This window comes from Oncorhynchus mykiss, chromosome 11 (genome assembly GCF_013265735.2).
Source record: "Oncorhynchus mykiss isolate Arlee chromosome 11, USDA_OmykA_1.1, whole genome shotgun sequence".
NCBI classification, from domain to species: domain Eukaryota; kingdom Metazoa; phylum Chordata; class Actinopteri; order Salmoniformes; family Salmonidae; genus Oncorhynchus; species Oncorhynchus mykiss.
This window is the reverse complement of record NC_048575.1, coordinates 47019935-47045863: the sequence shown is the minus strand read 5'-3', so window position 1 is coordinate 47045863 and position 25929 is coordinate 47019935. Positions and strand designations below refer to the sequence as shown.

At 41.6% G+C, this 25929-nt stretch overlaps 1 protein-coding gene across 2 annotated transcripts in view; it reads right to left on the bottom strand.

Annotated features, from left to right (window-relative positions):
* The window catches only part of LOC110535778 (BDNF/NT-3 growth factors receptor), an 88624-nt gene that overhangs the window by 2770 nt on the left and 59925 nt on the right, over positions 1 to 25929 (bottom strand). The window lies entirely within an intron of this gene.

Genomic DNA, 25929 nt, shown 5'->3' with positions numbered 1-25929 from the left:
AACATGTAAAGTGTTGATCCCAAGATAATCCCAAAATAAATCATTCACCTCACAGGTGTGGCATATCAAGAAGCTTATTAAACAGCATGATCATTACACAGGTGCACCTTGTGCTGGGGACAATAAAAGGCCACTCTAATGATGTCAACATTGTGAGGGTAGGGTTATCGTATGGGCAGGCATACGAACAACGACCACAATTGCATTTTATCAATGGCAATTTGAATGCACAGAGATACCGTGATGAGATCCTGAGGCCTATTGTTGTGCCATTCATCCACCGCCATCACCTCATGTTTCAGCATGATAATGCATGGCCCCATGTCACGAGGATCTGTACACAATTCCTGGAAGCAAAAATTTGTCCCAGTTCTTTCATGGCCTCCATACTCAACAAACATGTCACCCGTTGAGCATGTTTGGGATGCTCTGAATCGACGTGTACGACAGTGTATTCCAGATCCCGACAACATCCAGCAACTTTACACAGCTATTGAAGAAGAGTGGAACAACATTCTGCAGTCCACAATCAACCTGATCAACTCTATGCGAAGGAGATGTGCCGCGCAGCATGAGGCAAATGGTGATCACACTGACTGGTTTAATAGCATTACCCGTAATCATCATCATCATTGTAGCAAGTCTACATGAAAATGGCTAAAAAGCAACAAATCTGAAGTTTCGTAATGGCCTAGTCAAAGTCCAGACCTAATCCAAATTGAGATGTTGTGGCAGGACTTGAAACAAGAATTTCATGCTTGAAAACCCACAAATTCCGCTGATCCCTCCCCAGTGACGTGAGAGACTAATCAACAACTACAGGAAGTGTTTGGTTGGAGTCATTGCAGCTAAAGGTGGCACAGCTAGTTTTTAAGTGTAAGGGGGAAATTACTTTTTCACACAGGGGCATTGGGTGTTGCATAACTTGGTTTATTAAATAAATGAAAGAAGTATGTCATTGTTGTGTTATTTGTTCACTCAGGTTCCATTTCTCTAATATTAGGTTTTGGTTGAAGATCTGATAACAGTAGCGCCCCTTAGAAAGGGGGCAAATACTTTCTCACAGCACTGTATGAGTGAAGTTGTCCTAATACTTTTAAAACCAGGGGATTTTGTACAAAAAGTGCTTTAATTTCTAAACGGTTCACCAGATATGGATGAAAATACCCTGAAATTAAAGCTGACAGTCTGCTCTTTAACCTCATAGTCATTGTTACTGTCCCAATACTTTTGGAGCTCACTATATATACTGTATATATATATACTGTTCTGAGCACTAAAAGGTTGAAGTCTAGTTTGTTTAATGTCTTGCTGTGGCAAGGCACATGGTTAATGTAACAAACAGGTAATCATCTAACAATGACCCATGTAATAAAATACATTTCTGAAATGCAGTGCATTCGGAAAGTATTCAGACCCATTCACTTACAGTGCCTTGCGAAAGTATTCGGCCCCCTTGAACTTTGCGACCTTTTGCCATATTTCAGGCTTCAAACATAAAGATATAAAACTGTATTTTTTGTGAAGAATCAACAACAAGTGGGACACAATCATGAAGTGGAACGACATTTATTGGATATTTCAAACTTTTTTAACAAATCAAAAACTGAAAAATTGGGCGTGCAAAATTATTCATCCCCTTTACTTTCAGTGCAGCAAACTCTCTCCAGAAGTTCAGTGAGGATCTCTGAATGATCCAATGTTGACCTAAATGACTAATGATGACAAATACAATCCACCTGTGTGTAATCAAGTCTCCGTATAAATGCACCTGCACTGTGATAGTCTCAGAGGTCCGTTAAAAGCGCAGAGAGCATCATGAAGAACAAGGAACACACCAGGCAGGTCCGAGATACTGTTGTGAAGAAGTTTAAAGCCGGATTTGGATACAAAAAGATTTCCCAAGCTTTAAACATCCCAAGGAGCACTGTGCAAGCGATAATATTGAAATGGAAGGAGTATCAGACCACTGCACATCTACCAAGACCTGGCCGTCCCTCTAAACTTTCAGCTCATACAAGGAGAAGACTGATCAGAGATGCAGCCAAGAGGCCCATGATCACTCTGAATGAACTGCAGAGATCTACAGCTGAGGTGGGAGACTCTGTCCATAGGACAACAATCAGTCGTATATTGCACAAATCTGGCCTTTATGGAAGAGTGGCAAGAAGAAAGCCATTTCTTAAAGATATCCATAAAAAGTGTTGTTTAAAGTTTGCCACAAGCCACCTGGGAGGCACACCAAACATGTGGAAGAAGGTGCTCTGGTCAGATGAAACCAAAATTGAACTTTTTGGCAACAATGCAAAACGTTATGTTTGGCGTAAAAGCAACACAGCTCATCACTCTGAACACACCATCCCCACTGTCAAACATGGTGGTGGCAGCATCATGGTTTGGGCCTGCTTTTCTTCAGCAGGGACAGGGAAGATGGTTAAAATTGATGGGAAGATGGATGGAGCCAAATACAGGACCATTCTGGAAGAAAACCTGATGGAGTCTGCAAAAGACCTGAGACTGGGACGGAGATTTGTCTTCCAACAAGACAATGATCCAAAACATAAAGCAAAATCTACAATGGAATGGTTCAAAAATAAACATATCCAGGTGTTAGAATGGCCAAGTCAAAGTCCAGACCTGAATCCAATCGAGAATCTGTGGAAAGAACTGAAAACTGCTGTTCACAAATGCTCTCCATCCAACCTCACTGAGCTCGAGCTGTTTTGCAATTAGGAATGGGAAAAATGTCAGTCTCTCGATGTGCAAAACTGATAGAGACATACCCCAAGCGACTTACAGCTGTAATCGCAGCAAAAGGTGGCGCAACAAAGTATTAACTTAAGGGGGCTGAATAATTTTGCACGCCCAATTTTTCCGTTTTTGATTTGTTAAAAAAGTTTGAAATATCCAATAAATGTCGTTCCACTTCATGATTGTGTCCCACTTGTTGTTGATTCTTCACAAAAAAATACAGTTTTATATCTTTGTTTGAAGCCTGAAATGTGGCAAAAGGTTGCAAAGTTCAAGGGGGCCGAATACTTTCGCAAGGCACTGTAAGTTACAGCCTTATACTATAATAGATTAAATAATTTTTTCCCCTCATCAATCTACACACAATACCTCATTTACATAAGTATTCAGACCCTTTACTTAATACTTTGTTGAAGCATGTTTAGCAGCCATTACAGCCTCAAATCTTCTTGGGTATGATACTACAAACGTGGCACACCTGTATTTGGGCAGTTTCTCCCATTGTTCTCTGCAGATCCTCTCAAGCTCTGTCAGGTTGGATGGGGAGTGTCGCCGAACAGCTATTTTCAGGTCGTTCAGGTCTCTCCAGAGATGGTCAATCTGGTTCAAGTCCGCGCTCTTGCTGGGCCACCCAAGGACATTCAGAGACTTGTCCCGAAGAAACTCCTGCGTTGTCTTGGTTGTGTGCTTAGCATTGTTGTCCTGTTGGAAGGTGAACCTTCGCCCCAGGCTGAGGTCCTGAGCGCTCTGGACCAGGTTATCATCAAGGATCTCTCTGTACATTGCTCTGTTCAACTTTACCCCCGATCCTGACTAGTCTCTCAGTCACTGCTGCTGAAAAACCTCCCCACAGCATGATGCTGCCACCACCATGTTTCACCGTAGGGATGGTATTGGTCAGGTGATGAGCGGTGCCTGGTTACTTCCAGACGTGATGCTTGGCATTCATCAGACCAGTAAATATCGTTCTATATCGTGGAGCTCCGCCCCCATAGGGGAGCTCTGCACCTAGTGGTTTTAGGCGGAGCGCAACGCTCCAAAATGTACTCCCTGCCGAACCTAACACTTCCCACCTAATGAAAAGGTCTGGCCCAGCAATGGCGGCGATGAAGTCCCACAGTACCGTAACACAATGTGTCACAATATACTGCGTCCTCAGTACAAATCCTCCCTACTCAGCCTGGAGACACTGTCAATGGCTAGTGGGCAGATAACAGAATATGAGCCATACTAATCTGAACCAGCAGGTAGATGCTTAAGTATTCTGTCAATATGTCACGCCCTGACCATAGAAAGCTTTTTATTCTCTGTTGGTTAGGTCGGGGTGTGACTAGGGTGGGTCATCTAGGTGATTTATATTTCTATGTTGGCCTGGTATGGATCCCAATCAGAGGCAGCTGTTTATCGTTGTATCTGATTGGGGATCATATTTAGGCAGCCATTTCTCCAATGTGTTTTGTGGGATCTTGTCTATGGATAGTTGCCTGTTAGCACTATTGTTAGCTTCACGGTTCGGTTGAGATTTATTGTTTTGTTTTGCTGTGAGTTTCACTTAGTAATTAAAAGATGTGGAACCCAGATCACGCTGCGCTTTGGTCCACTTATTATAACGAACGTGATAGAAGATCCCACCAACAACGGAACACGCAGCATGCCCGGGAGGTAATGGCATCCTGGTCTTTGGAGGAGATTAGGGAGAGAACATCCTGGACTTGAGACGACATAATGGCAGGAGAGAAGAACCTGCCATGGAAGCAGGGGAAGCAGCGAAGGAGGTACAGCGACAAAGTCGGGGAGGAAGGCCACAAAAACCCCAAGAACAAGAGAGATGGGAGTTGTTGAGTTGGTGGAGGATGCACCGATTTGGACTAAAGGAACGTGTTGTCAGCTTGGTGCCACCTGAGTCAGCTCCAGGTACTCGTCATAAGAAGTGTGTTAAAGTTCCGGTACCATTGATGCTGGCTATACGCACCAGGTCTTCAGTGCGTCTCCACAGCCCTGTGCGTCCTGTGCCTGCGCCTCTCACTCTCCCTCAAGTGCGTGTCATATTACACTTCCTAAAGCTTCCACTAGATGTCAACAATCTTTAGAACCTTGTTTCAAGCTTCTACTGTGAAGTGGGAGGGAATGAGAGCTGATTGAGTAATGGGTCTGCCAGAAGGTCATGTGCTCAGTCAGGCGCTTGCCCTGTAAGAGTTAGCTCCGTTCCCTTTCATTTCTAAAGACAAAGGAATTCTCCAGTTGAAACATTATTGAAGATTTATGATAAAAACATGCTAAAGATTGATTATATACATCGTTTGACATGTTTCTACAAACTGTAATATCACTTTTTTGGCTTTGTCTGGATTACTATACTAAATGCGCGTTCAAAAAGGAGATATTTGGACATAAATTATGGATATCATAAACTAACATTTATTGTGGAACTGGGATTCCTGTGAGTGCATTCTGATGAAGATCATCAAAGGTAAGTGAATATTTATAATGCTATTTCTGACTTTTGTTGACTCCATAACATGGCGGGTATCTGTATTGCTTGTTTTGGTCTCTGAGCGCTGTACTCAGATTATTCCATGGTGTGCTTTTTCCGTAAAGCTTTTTTGAAATCTGACAGCGGTTGCATTAAGGAAAAGTATATATTTAATTCCATGCATAACAGTTGTATTTTCATCAACATTATGATGAGTATTTCTGTAAATTGATGTAGCTCTCTGCATTTTCAACTGATTTTTTGGAGGTAAAACATAACGCGCCAATGTAAACAGAGATTTTGGGATATAAATAGGAACTTTATCGAACAAAACATACATGTATTGTGCAACATGAAGACCTATGAGTGCCATCTGATGAAGATCACTAAAGGTTAGTTATTCATTTTATCTCTATTTCTGCTTTTTGTGACTCCTCTCTTTGGCTGGAAAAATGGCTGTATTTTTTGTGACTAGGTACTGACCTAACATAATCGCATGGTATGCTTTTCTCGTAAAGCCTTTTTGAAATTGGACACTGTGGTGGGATTAACAAGTTTGTCTTTAAAATGGTGTATAATACATGTATGTTTGATGAATTTAGCGTCCCACGTACCCTAGAGAGGTTAAAGAAAGGAGGGCGCAGCACAGGCATTAGTGGGATTGGTGAGGCCGCTCCTGGTGTGCTGTGACCCTAAGCACACAAAACAAAAGTTGTGTGTGTCCATAGCTACCATAGAGAAGCAGCGACACTGAGCTCTTAAAAGAGAAACACCGGTGTGCTCATTGAGATGGACGACGTTGAGAAATGGAATTCGATGGCGGGTTCATCCTGAGTCTGTCGCTTCTTCAGTCCAGTCAAAGTTACTGAAGATAATGGGAGGGTGATTGAGGGGAAGCATCCCCTAACATAGGGACACCTGTACTACCATTGGCTGCAGGTGTGTGCATAAGTTTCTCTCAGGCTATTCGCTGCCTAGGCAGAAGGGTAAACCACTAGGAGCAGAGCTCCCATATGGGTGGAGCTCCACGATATAGAACAGGATGCACCAGAGCTCAATTACAAGTCTCATAGCAAAGGGTTTGAATACCTACGTATTTAAGGTATTATGTTATTTATACCTTAAAAAAATATCTAAATACCTGTTTTCGCATTGTCATTATGGGGTATTGTTTGTAGATTGATGAGGAAAACATTTAATTTAATGTATTTAGAATAAGACTAAAGTAACAAATGTGCAAAAAGTGAAGGGGTCTGAATACTTTCTGAATGGACTGTATGTCCCTGTCCCTCATGTGCAGTTACTCCCACTGTGCTTCAGTACAGGTGGACTTATTAATGCTTAGGACTGTAGCTACAGTACAGTCATATCGTCCCAGACACTGCACGATACAGGAAGCTGTTGTTGGCCACCACTGTCTGCTGCCCACTCAGCCCTGCGTGGTCTCTTCTTCTCTCCTATCCGTCAGAGTAGCCTTTACTTTATCAGTCCATTAAAGCCAAGAGATAGTCATCACCGGTATGTGTGTTTGTTTGTGTAAACCAATCTGGCTCCATCTCTAGTCCGCCTTCTCAAAGGCTCCTGACGCCTCCTCACCAAATAACTCACTGTAAGTGTTTTCACATAACTAAAACCCCACTTGAGTTTCCAAGTACAGTATGTATGTTGCGATGGATTCATGGTCAAGAACAGTGTGGGGTTGAGGGCGAAGCCAACATCTAGTGAGTGTATGTATTTATCGTTGTTTATTTTATCACATTGTAAAACGTGGAGTGGTTTGAAATATTAATGCTGTGCTCCTGATCTTAGTGACTGCAACTTTTTTACAGTTTCCTAGCAGCACTGTATGTTAGAGTGTGTTTGTGTGTGTTTCTGGGGTTGGAACAGGTTCAGGAAACAGAACCAAAAACTGGAAAATATTTTTACAAAGAATTGAGGAACAGAATCAGAACCGGGAACGAAAGTGATCTATAATGTTCTGGAACAGAAAAGTTATTTTAAAAGCATGGGAAGCGGTTAATAATGTTATTTTACATTCCTGGCCTTTTTTTTCCCAGTCCCACCAAAAAAATGTAACAAAGCACCCATATGCAAAGCCCTCAGTCTGTCAGTCAGAAACTTAATCCAGTGTCTGCCTGCCAGCTGAAAATTCTGTGTAGACTACGAGTTCTAATTCTGTGGGCCTAAATAAGATAATACATGTCACAACAAAACAAGATGCCCAGTACCTCAAGCCAAGCCTCCTCCTACACCCTCCTACAACCTCTCCCCACCTGCAAAATTTTGGTCAGATCTTGCACCCTACACTTGTCTGTCCAATGTATGTAAATAGCTTGCCGCTTCATAGCAAACTGATTTATCCTCACTGATTGGTGAATTAATTTCATGTCGAGCTAAATGTAAAACAATGTACATTTATTTCAGAGGTTAAAAAGGAACAGAAAGGAATAACTTAAACCGCTTCTTTTTTGGAGTTTGAATCTAATAACTTTTTGCTGTTTTGCTATTTGCTATTTTGCTGGTCAGAACAGTGGAATGTAACGAAAAAATATTGGTTTGGTTCAGAACGAAATGCGTCCTCAGTATGTACATGAGTGTGTGTGTGTGCTTGTTTGTGTTTATGTCTGTGTGTGCGTTTGAGTGTTTCATTGTCAGGAAGCCCTTTATTAATTGTTCTTAACATCCTGGGTTCATCAAAAATGAAGAGAAGCAGTTTTACTGGCATGTTCAGACAGAGGGCCCAATGGTTTTTATAGCTCAATATTCTGAGTTGAGGAAATTCTCTCTCTCTCTCTCACTCTCTCTCATAAATAACTAACCCACTGCTAGTCTGGGCAAGAAGACCTCAAAGAAGAAGTAAAAATTACGAATTGTGAGGCGGGTTTGAAAGAGAGGGTTTGAAAGAGCGCTTATGGGAGGCTTTAGGCTGGCTGCTCCCCCTCCTTTTTTAAGGGGGTACATCAGCTTTAATATTGCAGATAGATTGTAACTTCCATCAATGTAATTGTCTGCATCACTTCCAATACCCCATATATATTTTTTTAAATATATACAGTACCAGTCAAAAGTTTGGACACACCTACTCATTCAAGGGTTTTTCTTTATTTTTACTATTTTCTGCATTGTAAAATAATAGTGAAGACATTAAAACTAGGAAATAACATACATTAACCAAACATGTGTTTCCAACAGTATTGAAGGAGTTCCTGCATATGCTGAGCACTTGTTGGCTGCTTTTTCTTCACTCTGTGGTCCAACGCATCCCAAACCATCTCAATTGGGTTGAGGTCGGTGGATTGTGGAGGCTAGGATATCTGATGCAGCACTCCATCACTCTCCTTCTTGGTCAAATAGCCCTTACACAGCCTGTAGGTGTGTTGGGTCATTGTCCTGCTGAAAAACAAATGATGCTCTCACTAAGCACAAACCACATGGGATGGCGTATTGTTGCAGAATGCTGTGGTAGCCATGCTGGTTAAGTGGGCCTTGAAATCTAAACGAATCACTCAGTGTCACCATCAAAGCACGCTCCCACCATCACATCACCTCCATGCTTCACGGTGGGAACCACACATGGAGAGATCACCCGTTCACCTACTCCGTGTCTCACAAAGACACGGTGGTTGGAACCAAAAAAAATTGCAAATCTGGACTCATCAGACCAAAGGACAGATTTCTCTTCTTCATATTGGTGTCCTTTAGTAGTGGTTTCTTTGCAGCAATTCGACCATGAAGCTGTGATTCACGCAGTCTCCTCTGAACAATTGATGTTGAGATGTGTCTGTTACTTGAACTATGTGTTACTTGAACTATGTGATTTTTTTTTTGAGGTCATTGTGTTTTCCAATGCTTTTCTATGGGAATCCTGATTTATTAGGGCCCAGATTCTAGTTCCTATGGCTTCCACTAGATGTCAACAGTCTTTAGAAATTGGTCGATGTTTTTCTTTTGAGAAATTAATAAGTAGTTCTGTCCTTTGTACGTGTCACTCTGAAGGGCTCTAGTATTTTGGTGCGTGTGAACAGGAGCGCGCTCGTGTTATTTTTCTTCGGTATTGGAAACTGTTTATCCCGTCTTAGATTTGATCGATTATTTAAATTTTAGGATACCTGAGGTTGGATTAGGAACGTTGTTTGAAATGTTTGGACCAAGTTTACAGGTAACTTATTAGATACTTTGTAGTCATGTTGGCGAGTTGGAACCGATGTATTTCTGAATCAAACGCGCCAAATAAATGGACATTTTGGAGATATAAAGAAGGAATTTATCAAACAAAACGACCACTCATTGTGTCACTGAGGCATTTGGGATTGCAAAAAGAAGATCTTCAAAGGTAAGGCATTTATTACATCGTTATTTCTGACATTTGTGTCGCAACAAAAGGCTAAGCTTGTGAGCCAATATCTTTATTTCATTTCATTTGCGATTTTCATGAATAGTTAACGTTGCGTTATGGTAATGAGCTTGAGGCTATGATTACGCTCCCGGATACGGGATTGCTCGTCGCTAGAGGTTAAAAATACCTAAAGTTGTATTACAAAAGTAGTCTGAAATATTTTGGCAAAGTTTATATGCAACTTTTGAAATATTTTGTAGTTACGTTGTGCATTTTGGAAGCAGTTTTTTTCTTGATCAAACGCGCTCTATAAATGGACATTTTGAGTATTTGTGGATGGAATTAGTCGAAAAAAAAGGACCAATTGTGATGTTTATGGGACATATTGGAGTGCCAACAAAAGAAGCTCGTCAAGGGTAATGCATGTTTTATATTTTATTTCAGAATTTTGTGTAGCGCCTGCAGGTTTGAAATATGCTACCCTCTTTATTGACATTGTGCTATCATCAGATAATAGCTTCTTAATGCTTTCGCCGAAAAGCTTTTTAAAATCTGACATGTTGTCTGGATTCACAACGAGTGTAGCTTTAATTGAATATCTTATATGTGTGATTTAATGAATGTTTGATTTTATATCATTATTTGAATTTGCCGCACTGCATTTTCCCTGTTTTTTTCCAAGTGGGACGCAAGCGTCTCCTACAACATAAGAAGTTAAGAAAATGTCTGTGAGTATAACAGAACTGATATGGCAGGCGAAAACCCGAGGAGAATCCATCCAGATATTTTTTTTTTTAGGTCATGGTCCATTCAAATGCTTGTCTATGGGATATTCAATGGAATTCCTTCCTCTATGACTTCCACTAGATGTCAACAGTCTTTAGAAAGGGTTTCAGGCTTGTTCTTTTAAAAATGAGTTAGTAGTTGTAGTTTTTCAAGGTGGTACTCATTTTGACTGTAGTCTTGTGGATGAGGGTGCACACTTCGTTATTTATCTCCGGTATTGAACATACTACATTCCTTCTTAAATTGTATATTTTATTTACATATTAGGGTACCTGAGGATTGATTAGAAATGTTGTTTGACTTGTTTGGACGAAGTTTATTGGTAACTTTTGGGATTCCTTTGTCTGCGTGTTGAAGGGGTTGATTACTGAATCAAACGCGCCAACTAAACTGACTTTTTTGGGATATAAAGAAGGACTTTATCGAACAAAACAACAATTTGTTGTGTAGCTGGGACCCTTGGGATTGCAAACAGAGGAAGATCTTCAAAGGTAAATTATTTATTTCATCGCTATTTCTGATTTTTGTGACGCCTCTGTGGTTTGTATAATGTGTTTAATGCTGATGTATACGGGGCGCTGTCCTCAGAAAATTGCATGGTATGCTTTCGCCGTAAAGCCTTTTTGAAATCTGACAAAGCGGTTGGATTAACAAGAAGGTAAGCTTTTAAACGATGCAAGACACTTGTATATTCATGAGTGTTTAATATTACGATTTTTGTATTTTGAATTTCGCTCTCTGCACTATCACCAGATGTTGTCGAGGTGGGTCGCTAGCGGCACGCCGAGCCCAAAGAGGCTTTGGATTGCTGTACAAAAGCTAATTTTTTAACCACTCCACAAATATTTTGTTAGCAAATTATAGTTTTGGCAAGTTGGTTAGGACATCTACTTTGTACATGACACAAGTAATTTTTCCAACAATTGTTTACAGACAGATTATTTCAATTATAATTCACTGTATCACAATTCCAGAGGGTCAGAAGTTTACATACACTAAGTTGACTGTGCCTTTACACAGCTTGGAAAATGCCAGAAAATTATGTCATGGTTTTAGAAGCTTCTGAAAGGCTAATTGACATAATTTGAGTCAATTGGAGGTGTACCTGTGGATGTATTTCAAGGCATAACTTCAAACTCTTTGCTTGACATCATGGGAAAATCAAAAGAACTCAGCCAAGACCTCAGAAAAATATGGTAGACCTCCACAAGTCTGGTTCCAAATTTCCAAATGCCTGAAGGTACCATGTTCATCTGTCCAAACAATAGTACGCAAGTATAAACACCATGAGACCACGCAGCTGTCATACTGATCAGGAATGAGACGCATTTTGTCTCCTAGAGATGAACGTACTTTGGTGCGAATCAATCCCAGAACAACAGCAAAGGACCTTGTGAAGATGCTGGAGGAACCAGGTACTAAAGTATCTCTATCCACAGTAAAACAAGTATTTTATCGACATAACCTGAAAACCACCATAAAAAAAGCCAGACTACTGTTTGCAACTGCACATGGGGACAGATATCGTACCTTTTGGAGAAATGTCCTCTGGTCTACAAAAATAGAATTGTTTGGCCATAATGACCATCGTTTGGAGGAAAAAGGGGGAGGCTTGCAAGCCGAAGAACACCATCCCAGCCGTGAAGCACGTGGGAGGCAGGATCATGTTGTGCGGGTGCTTTGCTGCAGGAGGGACTGGTGCACTTCACAAAATAGATGGCACCATGAGGATCGAAAATTATATGGATATATTGAAGCAACATCTCAAGACATCAGTCAGGAAGTAAAAGCTTGGTCACAAATTGGTCTTCCAAATGGACAATGACCCCAAGCATACTTCCAAAGTTGTAGCAAAATGGCTTAACCTCTAGCGTCGAGCAATCCCGTATCCAGGAGCGTAATCATAGCCTCAAGCTCATTACCATAACGCAACGTTTCCTATTCATGAAAATCGCAAATGAAATGAAATAAATATATTGAAACACAAGCTTAGCCTTTTGTTAACAACACTGTCATCTCAGACTTTCAAAATATGCTTTAACCAAAGCTACACAAGCATTTGTGTAAGAGTATTGATAGCCTAGCATAGCATTAAGCCTAGCATTCAGCAGGCAACATTTTCACAAAAACAAGAAAAGCATTCAAATAAAATCATTTACCTTTGAAGAACTTCGATGTTTTCAATGACGAGACTCTCAGTTAGATAGCAAATGTTCATTTTTCCCAAAAATATTATTTGTGTAAGAGAAATAACACTTACAACGCCAAACTTTTTTCCAAATTAGCTCCATAATATCGACAGAAACATGGCAAACGTTGTTTAGAATCAATCCTCAAGGTGTTTTTCACAATTCTATTCGATGAAAAATAATTCCTGGCAGTCGGTTTCTCATCAGAGCCAAACGGAAAAATACTGCAGCTGGAGATTATGCAATAATTGCGACGGAGGACACCAAGCGAGCACCTGGTAAATGTAGTCTCTTATGGTCAATCTTCCAATGATATGCCTACAAATACGTCACAATGCTGCAGACACCTTGGGGAAAACGTGGCCATGAGGCGGTTTCAAAAAATGCGGCACTTCCTGATTGTATTTTTATCTGGGGTTTTTTGTAGCATCAGTTCTGTGGCACTCACAGACAATATCTTTGCAGTTTTGGAAACGTCAGTGTCTTTTCTTTCCAAAGCTGTCAATTATATGCATAGTCAAGCATCTTTTCGTGACAAAATATCTTGTTTAAAACGGGAACGTTTTTTCATCCAAAAATTAAAAGAGCGCCCCTTATATCGAAGAAGTTAAGGACATCAAAGTCAAGGTATTGGAGTGGCCATCACAAAGCCCTGACCTCAATCCTGTAGAAAAGTTGTGGGCAGAAATGAAAAAGCATGTGCAAGCAAGGAGGCCTACAAACCTGACCGTACACCAGCTCTGTCAGGAGGAATAGGCCAAAATTCCCCAAACTTTTTGTGGGGAGCTTGTGGAAGGCGAACCAAAATGTTTGACCCAAGTTAAACAATTTAAAGGCAATGCTACCAAATACTAATTGAGTGTATGTAAACTTCTGACCCACTGGGAATGTGATGAAAGAAATAAAAGCTGAAATAAATAATTCTCTATTATTATTATTCTGACATTTCACATTCTTAAAATAAAGTGGTGATCCTAATCCTAATTGACCTAAAACAGGGGATTTTTACTAGGATTAAATGTCAGGAATTGTGAAAAACTGAGTTAAAATGTATTTGGCTAAGGTGTATTTAAACTTCTGACTTCACCTCTATATATACATACATAAACATACGTACACACAAAAATACATACATACATGCATACATACATATTATGGTGGAAAATTGCAAGATTATATTATAATACTTTTACTGCATCAAATGGTTGTTTTATGCAACAGAATCGAGTATTCTTAACTATTGTATGTGTGTCCTACTGAGGATGGGCCTCTGGGAGATAACACTGACAGGAGAATTACGATGTCTTTTGGGTGATAAACTCCTAAACAGCATTCCAGAGCATGAGTTAGTGTTTCTGTTCTATACGGGGCCAGACACTGGTCTCTATACAATGAAAACTGTTGACACAGCAGATGCTGTCTGCTATGTATTATAGGTATCTTTCATACCAATCTTAACCTTGTGACCCATTCTATATATCTGTTGTTCGTCATGTAGGTTGAAAGGGGGTGTATCTTGGCTATAAAATACCTTTGTACTTTTTTCTCTGGGCTCTCAACGAATCATCTGAGCGTGAATCGTCAACCAGCCATTACCAGCCATCATTATTGTAGAGCATTTTATATGTGTGCGTTGTATTGACTTGCTCCCTTATTAATAAGTAATTAAAGATTTTGTTTAAGTGTAACTCTGACTTGTGTGATAAGTTTGTCAACTCCTCATTTGATGGTAAAGAAATTAACCACCACATTTGGCGACGAGGATGGGATGTTAATCTTCACTTGGTGACCGCTCCTGACAACCTGGGTAAATCATGCACAAGGAATCCCTCAAACTTGGAATCTCAGGGAGACCACACTTCGGGAACGAAGCAGATGGACCCACCTTTAATCTGAGAGGCAGCGAGCCGAGTGGACACCACATCTCGAACTTAGCTTAAAAAATAAAATAAAGTGGTGAGCAAAACACGCAAAGTCAGATTCAGAGGAGAGTAATCGGAGAGTTTGTGGACTCAAAGATACTCTGCCACTGGTCGGTTGCGGGCAACCAAGAGCCGTCCTGACACTGAATTGGTGTGGTCTGTAAGGGTGAGGAGCCAGGGTGACTGTGGGTTCTGTGTGAAACACGGTACCTGTTGAAACCCTATTGGAAGAAGGACCTCATTCTGAAAAGTGTCTGTGTGACCTTCTAAGTGATCCTCAGAAGTGGTGAATTCCAATTATTTTAAATGTGCTAGCCAGGTATGCCCTGGGTTTGGTAATTTAGCGTTAAATATCTAGAATCTGTGTGAACTAGTTTTGGCCATTTAATATTAAAACATCTGGAATCTGTGTGAACTAGTTAAGACCATTCATGACAGTTTAATAAAGTAGGTTGCACCTGTAATTGTTTTAAACCTGTACCCTATTTTAGAAGTATTGAAAGAGATAAACGTATGAGTTGCATTATCCTAGGAACTAATCATGAGATAGAAATAAGAAAATATTCCTACAGGTTAAAATATTGTTGAAAAACAATGAATTCATTAGGTATGTTTGAGAACAGCATTATGTGACTGTGATTTGAGAGTTGTGTGAATATGGAAATGAGTCTTAATCTAACGTTTGGATAGTAACTTATAGAAATATGCTTAATCAGATGATTGAAATTTGGATAACAGACATTGATATAACTTTATCTTGGTTCTGTTCCTTCACTGCCTATCATAGAATATCATGGGGGTGGTATTGAGAACGGGATGATATTTCAGAAAGCAGCGGAAGGTCTATAGTTCCTGAGAGGCTTGATTTTGCCGTGGTCTCTGGGAGGTTAGAGAACCGCTGAGGATCCCATGACGGGCTGGTCATTGTCCGGGAAACAAAAGTAATTTTTTTGGGTTCTGCTGAGAGTATATTTTCTTGCATTTTATATGGATTCTGTGAATATATGAAAATAGGATCAATTGTATGTGTGTATAGTCGATTACTAGAGATTTGATAAAGTAATACTGGGAATATAATTATATACAATTTAAACCACCCATACGTAGACGTACGTAGGTTTTGAGTTGGTATCTTTAATGGTTAATTTGATAAAGATGAGGTTTAAGCATTATTAAACGGTCTACAATGTATTGGCAATTGTCTCAGAAACTGATTGGTGTGTCCACTTTTGGTTAACTTACCCTAACGATGTAACTATAAAACGCTTATTGGATTTTCTACGTCCGGGTGCTACATTTGAAATACAACTGCCCTTAAGGCCTGAAAATGTGTTTAAATGTTTCTACCTAGTATGAGAGGAGTTGCTGGGTTTATTGAATAAACCTTTTTCCATAAAGTTAGAGTGAATTAAGATGGAATCTCAACGTAATTTATAATGTCGTACAAAGCCTAGGGTATCCATCAAACAAATGATCATTGCGTGATTAATGTGATGTAGTAAAGTAATTTAAATACGTTGCATGAGAAAACAATCTACCTTTATTTAAAGCGCAAGATTTGTTTCCTCGTCAATGAATGTCAATTTAACTCTTTGCTAATCTATTCCTTTGGCATGTGAGAATCTCGCCGGAGAAACGCTTGGACCTTAAATTAAGGCTATTTTCTGGGAATTGTGACGTTATTATGTGCCTGATTGTACGACTACGGACAATTGTAAATTGGGTTATTTGCCGTGTTTCTTTGTAATTTCTAGAAATCTTTGTCATTTCAAAAAAATGTAAAGGTTCTAGATTTGGGGTGGCAGGTTATTAAAGCGTTAGACCAGTAACCAAAAGGTTGCAAGATTGAATCACTGAGCTGACAAGGTAAAAAATATGTTGTTCTGCCCCTGAACAAGGCAGTTAACCCACAAGGCCATCATTGAAAATAAGAATTGGTTCTTAACTGACTTGCTTAGTTAAATAAAGGTAAACATAACATTTCAATAGCATTGGGTCTATGGTATTGACTAAAATCTGGGTTTCTGATTGAATTTGCCTGGAAAGATACGGCCACCAGTGTTTGCTTAAGATATAAGCTGAACGTTTTAACAGCTTGCTTTGTTCAAATTGAAAGACTAATTCATTCAACTTAAACAGAGAGGTGATTTCGATGTAATACGTTGTCTGTTGCCTAAATGGTCTGCTGGAATAACATATTGAGAATTGAGTTGTATTTAAATAACTGAATCAAAGAAGAGACAGTTACCTAAATCTAATGAATTCAAACAATGGTGGATAGATAATTGCGATAGAGTTGTGCCCAACAATTTTTAAAAATGTTATTCTTATATATTGACTGATGTATTTTATACATTTGGCGCATTACATGTTATTTTTAAGTCTTGGAGATTTCATAAATGTGAAGCTGAAAGAGAAGAGAAAGTTGTCAAGTTTGTTTTTAATCTTATGATAGAGGTAAGCGCAGAACATTGTTTGAGTAGGAGGATGCAGAGGACAATCTCCAAACACCCCACAGGGCCGAAAGAGTGGGATGCCTTGTCAGGACCCGGAGAAGGCGAGTGGGAAAGCTGCTGTTACCGTCAATACTACTCACCAACGTGCAATTATTGGACAATAAATTAGACGAGGTACGATCACAAATATCCTACCAACTGGACATCAAAACTGTAATATCATATGTTTCACGGAATCGTGGCTGAATGCGACATGGCTATTCAGCTAGCGGGATATACGCGGGACCGGCAAGATAAAACAGCACACTCCAAGACGAGCGGGGGTGGGGGGGATGGAATTGAATCATACTACACCGGATCTGACGCTCGTCTTATGTGGCAGGGCTTGCAAACTATTACAGACTACAAAGGGAAGCACAGCCGCGAGCTGCCCAGTGACACGAGCCTACCAGAGGGGCTAAATCACTTCTATGCTCGCTTCGAGGCAAGCAACACTGAGGCATGCATGAGAACATCAGCTGTTCCGGATGACTGTGTGATCACGCTCTCCGTAGCCGACGTGAGTAAGACCTTTAAACAGGTCAACATACACAAGGCTGTGGGGCCAGACGGATTACCAGGATGTGTGCTCCGGGCATGTGCTGACCAACTGGCAGGTGTCTTCACTGATATTTTCAACATGTCCCTGATTGAGTCTGTAATACCAACATGTTTCAAGCAGACCACCATAGTCCCTGTGCCTAAGAACACAAAGACAACCTGCCTAAATGACTACAGACCCGTAGCACTCACGTCCGTAGCCATGAAGTGCTTTGAAAGGTTGGTAATGTCTCACATCAACACCATTATCCCAGAAACCCTAGACCCACTCCAATTTGCATACCGCCCAAAGAGATCCACAGATGATGCAATCTCTATTGCACTCCACAATGCACTTTTCCACCTGGACTAAAGGAACACTTATGTGAGAATGCTATTCATTGACTACAGCTCAGCGTTCAAGACCATAGTGCCCTCAAAGCTCATCACTAAGGTAAGGATCCTGGGACTAAACACCTCCCTCTGCAACTGGATCCTGGACTTCCCGAAGGGCAACACATCTGCCACACACATCTTTCATTAAATTGTCTAATATTGTAAGAAACACTTATTTAAAGAGTTTGCATGACCTATGACCTCTGTCAATGACTTTCCATTGTGGTTTGATCACCCTCATTGGAAAGCCATTTGGTTAATGATTTTAAGGTAATTTGTAATACTGATTTAAAGGTCATTTGTAATATTGATAATTATGATGAAGTTTATAGTTCTTAGCCATATTTGGGATTTGGATCAATGGGAAAAAGGATCTATTTTCCTACGACCGTATGGATACATTTATTTTTTCTTTATGGAGTTCTTAAGAGTAGTGATTTTAATTCGATTTAGTTTTTTGAAATGTTGTTTTATTTTTTGACCTGTAGTGCGTTTTTTTTTACACGTTACTCACATAGGGAGTTATGTGTCAAAATGGGGGAGGTAACAGCCCTCTGAGGTTTCGGATTAAAGTTGACATATCTTGAGTGATGTGTATGGAGTGATATGTGAAGGAGTGTATTGTTGTGTTGTTTGTTCTGTTCTATTCCCGATGGGTCATAGGTCTAATTTCCTGATCCTGTGGCTCTGCGATAGAGTTAATGGTGTGATGGGGAGTATAAGCCAATTTGAAAGAACAGTTTCAATAGAATGTGTTGTTATTCTCTTTGACATATGTTTAGACATTTGTATTAAGAATAATTGGTCAAAGTAATCATTTATCATATAGTTAATGAACTGAACTAAACTGTTGTTCTGATCTGTTCTCTTGAGGTTATCATGAAAAGTGACATCAGACGGTATCTTAATGTATAGAAGAGATAATTGGACCGAACGGTGTGTGTACCTCAAACCTCCCTCTAACTGGCTGAAGAATAGCAACAAAGGCGTTCAATACGGCCCTGTCCGCACCACTTCTACTGAGAGAAATGAGTCCGAGCCAGCAACCGGTGCACAGCATCTGATCAAAGCTATCAACTGCTTTTCTCTCATGTCTTTTCTCAGGAGTGTGAGAGGAGTCCACGTGGAGTGAGCATGGGGAGAAATATGTTCCAAACTTCTCTTATGTTACTAGTATACTGGTTGACGAATGGACAAATAATGGGTGGTAAAGGTGATGACGGTTCAGGTGAAACATTGAAATTGGGACATTATCATGGCCATCCACTTTGAACTGTAAAGCTATCTGAAGAAGACAAAAAGGACGCCAGAAGAATCAGTGCCTGAAGGGGGGGGGGGGGGGGGGGGGGGGGGGGGGGTCAACTGTGCCCAAAATTGTTTTAGACTTTGGGGTATCAGGTTGATTGTAGAGGTCTACACACAACATGGCGGATATTTCTTTGGCTGGTTTGGTCTCTGAGCGCTGTACTCAGATTATTGCATGGTGTGCTTTTTCCGTAAAGTTTTTTTGAAATCTGACACAGCGGTTGCATTAAGGACAAGTTTATCTAAAGTTCCATGTGTAAGAGTTGTATCTTTTATCAATGTTTATTATGAGTATTTCTGTGAATTGATGTGGCTCTCTGCAAAATCATTGCATGTTTTGGAACTACTGAACATAACACCCCAATGTAAAATGAGATTTTTGGATATAAATGTGCACTTTATCGAACAAAACATACATGTATTGTGTAACATGAAGTCCTATGAGTGTCATCTGATGAAGATCATCAAAGGTTGTGATTAATTTGATCTATATTTCTGCTTTTTGTGACTCCTCTCTTTGACTGGAAAAATGGCTGTGTTTTTCTGTGACTTGGTGGTGACCTAACATAATCGTTTGTGGTGCTTTCGCTGTAAAGCCTTTTTGAAATAAGACACTGTGGCTGGATTAACGAGAATTGTATATTTAAAATGGTGTAAAATACTTGTATGCTTGAGGAATTTTAATTATGAGATTTTTGTTGTTTTGAATTTGGCGCCCTGCACTTTCACTGGCTGTTGGCGGGGTGGGACGCTACTGTCCCGAATATCCCAGGTTAATGTTTCTGTTCTATACAGGGCCAGACACTGGTCTCTACACAATGAAACAGCAGATACTGTCTGCTATGTATTATAGGTATCTTTCATACCAATCTTAACCTTGTGTCCCATTCTATATATCTGTTGTTCATCATGTAGGATGAAAGGGGTGTATCTTGGCTATAAAATACCTTTGTACTTTTGTCTCGGGGCTCTCAACGAATCATCTGAGCGTGAATCGTCAACCAGCCATCGATTCACTTTATATGTGTGTGTTGTATTGACCTGCTCCCTTATTAATAAGTGATTAAAGATTTAGTTTAAGTGTAACTCTGACTAGTGTGATAAGTTTGTCTCTCCTCCTTTGATAGTAAAGAAATTAACCACCACAACATATATACATATATACATATATAAACACATTTTAAAAATATATATATTTTCCTTTATTACCTTCTAACCCAACCACCCTTATCCTAATTGGAGTAAACTAGTGAACAACACTTAGGCTTCTACTTCCAACTTATACATACTATATACATTTTACGGACACAACGTATTTTACAATAGTTATATTTTGTTTGTTCTTACTCCTGTCCTTCCTCTATCCTCAACCTCTCCTATCTATTTCTTTCACAAAAGTTCTGAACCTATATATGTTTTATGGGCATAGTATGTTTTACATTAGTTATCTTGTTACTAGTTGTTATTATTCCCAAACTTCAGCTCCATTCAACTCCTCCCATCTATCTCTTAACACCATCCATATTGGCTTTATATATTCTTCAACTGTGCTGTGATGTTTCACAGAAGTTCTGAACCTTTCTATTCTCAGAATTTCTACAGATTGTAAATGAAAAATAAATGTTTTTGCTTAAAGTATTATTATAATATTGATTGATTGACTATGACTTTTCAGATCACCCTGTAGTGCTATCTGCAGAGTTAGCTCCAGGTAAATGTTGCAATTCTTCAGCCATTGCTGGACCTGTGACCAAAACTCCCCCTCATTTTTCCAGTAGACTGAATTGCGTAGCCTTGTGTTTCTACAGAGATTGTTATTCCACTGGGAATCACTGTGTTTCTTATCCCCAGGAGTGAGCATAGCGAGCCTAGTCTGTCGGTCTGTAATTAAAAAGCATACAGATTTGTGTGGTTACACTGATTAAAGAGAAATGATAAAAGAGGCTGATCTTTACGTACAATTCGGCTCCTTTTTTTCTGAGTATGTTGGTGCGTCTGAATTGCACTAGTGAATAGGGTACCATTTCAGATGCAGCCACTGTCAGGCATAATCTCTAGACAGGAAGCCACTTGTGCTGGTCCACCTTCTGATCTCTCCTATGACATCATTGTTCATCATTCTTTCACCCAACTATAGGGGGAGAGAGCAGCTCTCAGTCTATTTCTCAGCATCTATCATTGGCTCCTTTCTTTTTTCATTTCTTTCTCTCCACACTCGGTCCCTTCTCTCAACCTCTTCATTCTGAAGCCTCTCTTCTCTTTTCTCCCGTACCCCTCCTCTCTTGCATCTATATTTGTGTGGATTTCTTTGACTCACTCTCCATTTCGCCTCCCGCCCTCTCTCCTCATCTCTCTCTCCCTCTCTCTCTTTCCCTCCTTTTCTGCCTCTCTCGTTCTCTGTAGTATCGGAGCTGCATACTAATAGAGTTCTTTAATTACTTTTTTTCATAGGGACTGTCTGATATAACTTAAGCTGTGCTGCCCTTGCACATTGCTATGGCGAAACTCCAGTGGTTAATTGTACTAAGAGGAGGCGTGTGTGTGTGTGTGTGTGTGTGTGTGTGTGTGTGGAGAGGGGAATAAAAGTTGAGAGAGAGACAGACAGACAGACTGACTGACTGACTGAGACGGGGTGAGAGAGCTAGAGGAATGAAGAGATGGAGTAAGATCCAAACACAGAGACACTATTTGAGCTAAGGGTGGGTGTCGTTTAGGGCCCTTTTATGCTCCTGTCAATCATATTAATCCCTGGCAGAGCACAGACAGACAGGGCTCTCAGCTCTCAGCTCTCAGCTGTCCATCCGTCTGTCTGTCAGGGATATCTCCAACGCCACTAGGGGCGATAAAGTCCTTGACCACTGTTATTCTACTCACAACTAAGGATACAAATCAAAATCAAATCAAATCAAATTTTATTTGTCACATACACATGGTTAGCAGATGTTAATGCGAGTGTAGCGAAATGCTTGTGCTTCTAGTTCCGACAATGCAGTAATAACCAACAAATAATCTAGCTAACAATTCCAAAACTACTACCTTATAGACACAAGTGTAAGGGGATAAAGAATATGTACATAAAGATATATGAATGAGTGATGGTACAGAGCGGCATAGGCAAGATACAGTATATGGTATTGAGTGCAGGGTTGAGATGAGATGAGATGAGATGAGTATGTAAACAAAGTGGCATAGTTAAAGATGCAGTAGATGATATAGAGTACAGTATGAGATGAATAATGTAAACATTATATTAAGTAGCATTGCTTAAAGTGGCTAGTGATATATTTTACATAATTTCCCATCAATTCCCATAATTATTATTATTTTTTTTTAAATTTACCCCTTTTTCGTGGTATCCAATTGTTGTAGTAGCTACTATCTTGTCTCATTGCTACAACTCCCGTACGGGCTCGGGAGAGACGAATGTCAGGTTGAATGTCCGATACACAACCCAACCAGCCGTACTGCTTCTTAACACAGCGCGCATCCAACCCGGAAGCCAGCCGCACCAATGTGTCTGAGGCTACACCGTGCACCTGGCAACCTTGGCTAGCGCCCACTGCGCCCGGCCCGCTACAGGAGTCTCTGGTGCGCGATGAGACAAGGAGATCCCTACCGACCAATCCCTCCCTAACCCGGACGACGCTAGGCCAATTGTGCGTCGCCCCACGGACCTCCCGGTCGCGGCCGGTTACGACAGAACCTGGGCGCGAACCTAGGGACTCTGATGGCACAGCTGGCGCTGCAGTACAGCACCCTTAACCACTGCACCACCCGGGAGGCCCAATTCCCATTATTAAAGTGGCTGGAGTTGAGTCAGTGTGTTGGCAGTAGCCACTCAATGTTAGTGGTGGCTGTTTAACAGTCTGATGGCCTTGAGATAGAAGCTGTTTTTCAGTCTCTCGGTCACAGCTTTGATGCACCTGTACTGACCTCGCCTTCTGGATGATAGCGGGGTGAACAGGGAGTGGCTCGGGTGGTTGTTGTCCTTGATGATCTTTATGGCCTTCCTGTGACATCGGGTGGTGTGGGTGTCCTGGAGGGCAGGTAGTTTGCCCCCGGTGATGCGTTGTGCAGACCTCACTACCCTCTGGAGAGCCTTACGGTTGTGGGTGGAGCAGTTGCCGTACCAGGCGGGGATACAGCCCGACAGGATGCTCTCGATTGTGCATCTGTAGAAGTTTGTGAGTGCTTTTGGTGACAAGCCAAATTTCTTCAGCCTCCTGAGGTTGAAGATGCGCTGCTGCGCCTTCTTCACAATGCTGTCTGTGTGGGTGGACCAATTCAGTTTGTCTGTGATGTGTACGCCGAGGAACTTAAAACTTACTACCCTCTCCACTACTGTTCCATCGATGTGGATAGGGGGGTGTTCCCTCTGCTGTTTCCTGAAGTCCACAATCATCTCCTTAGTTTTGTTGACGTTGAGTGTGAGGTTATTTTCCTGACACCACACTCCGAGGGCCCTCACCTCCTCCCTGTAGGCCGTCTCGTCGTTGTTGGTAATCAAGCCTACCACTGTTGTGTCGTCCGCAAACTTGATGATTGAGTTGGAGGCATGCGTGGCCACGCAGTCGTGGGTGAACAGGGAGTACAGGAGAGGGCTCAGAACGCACCCTTGTGGGGCCCCAGTGTTGAGGATCAGCGGGGTGGAGATGTTGTTGCCTACCCTCACCACCTGGGGGCGGCCCGTCAGGAAGTCCAGTACCCAGTTGCACAGGGCGGGGCCGAGACCCAGGGTCTCGAGCTTGATGACGAGCTTGGAGGACACTATGGTGTTAAATGCCGAGCTGTAGTCGATGAACAGCATTCTCACATAGGTATTCCTCTTGTCCAGATGGGTTAGGGCAGTGTGCAGTGTGGTTGAGATTGCATCGTCTGTGGACCTATTTGGGCGGTAAGCAAATTGGAGTGGGTCTAGGGTGTCAGGTAGGGTGGAGGTGATATGGTCCTTGACTATTCTCTCAAAGCACTTCATGATGACGGAAGTGAGTGCTACGGGGCGGTAGTCGTTTAGCTCAGTTACCTTAGCTTTCTTGGGAACAGGAACAATGGTGGCCCTCTTGAAGCATGTGGGAACAACAGACTGGGATAGGGATTGATTGAATATGTCCGTAAACACACCAGCCAGCTGGTCTGCGCATGCTCTGAGGGCGCGGCTGGGGTTGCCGTCTGGTTCTGCAGCCTTGCGAGGGTTGACACGTTTAAATGTTTTCCTCACGTCGGCTGCAGTGAAGGAGAGTCCGCATGTTTTGGTTGCGGGCCGTGTCAGTGGCACTGTATTGTCCTCAAAGCGGGCAAAAAAGTTATTTAGTCTGCCTGTGAGCAAGACATCCTGGTCCGTGACAGGGCTGGTTTTCTTTTTGTAATCCATGATTGACTGTAGACCCTGCCACATACCTGTTGTGTCTGAGCCGTTGAATTGAGATTCTACTTTGTCTCTATACTGACGCTTAGCTTGTTTGATTGCCTTCCGGAGGGAATAGTTACACTATTTGTATTTGGTCATGTTTCCGGTCACCTTGCCCTGATTAAAAGCAGTGGTTCGCGCTTTCAGTTTCACGCGAATGCTGCCATCAATCCACGGTTTCTGGTTTGGGAATGTTTTAATCGTTGCTATGGGAACGACATCTTCAACGCACGTTCTAATGAACTCGCTCACCGAATCAGCGTATTCGTCAATGTTGTTGTCTGACGCAATATGAAACATATCCCAGTCCACGTGATGGAAGCAGTCTTGGAGTGTGGAATCAGATTGGTCGGACCAGCGTTGAACAGACCTCAGCGTGGGAGCTTCTTGTTTTAGTTTCTGTCTGTAGGCAGGGATCAACAAAATGGAGTCGTGGTCAGCTTTTCCGAAAGGAGGGCGGGGCAGGGCCTTATATGCGTCGTGGAAGTTAGAATAGCAATGATCCAAGGTTTTTCCAGCCCTGGTTGCGCAATCGATATGCTGATACAATTTAGGGAGTCTTGTTTTCAGATTAGCCTTGTTAAAATCCCCAGCTACAATGAGGAGGCCCTCCCTCGTCCGCCGTTCGGCAAATCCGTACTCCTGTTTCCAGTTTACAAACAGAAACTCAAACATTTGAGAAATGGTCACCAGAATGAGAGATTATGCTACAGGACTGCATTGCTAGCACTGATTGGAATGTGTTTCGACACTCCGACGATAACGTTGACGAGTTAACCACCTCCATCTCCGGCTTCATTCGAAAATGCATTCGATGAGGGGTCACTGCTTCGGCCGAGGACTGGAATATGTACAAGAAGTTCCGCTTTGACCTCTGCAGAGTCATCAAACGAGCAAAAGGATAATATAGGAATAAGGACTCATATTACACAGGCTCTGCCGCCTGCCGCATGTGGTGCGGACTACAGTCGATTACGGATTACAAAGGAAGACCCAACCGTGATCTGCCCCATAATGCCTCTCTACCAGACGAACCCAATACACGCTTTGACAACAATAACATCGTGCCGGGTGTGAGAGCCGTCACCGACCCAGAGGATTGGGTGATCTCGCTCTCTGAGGCCGACTTGAGAAAGGTCTTTAAACAGGTCAACATCCGCAAGGCCGCTGGGCCCGACGGGTTTCCAGGGTGCGTTCTCAGAGCATGCGCAGAACAGCTGGCAGGCATATTGAAGGTCATTTTCAAACTCTTCTTGTCCCAGTCTGTAATCCCCACATGTTTTAAGATGACTACCATCATTTCTGTCCCCAAGAACTCTAAGGCGTCAT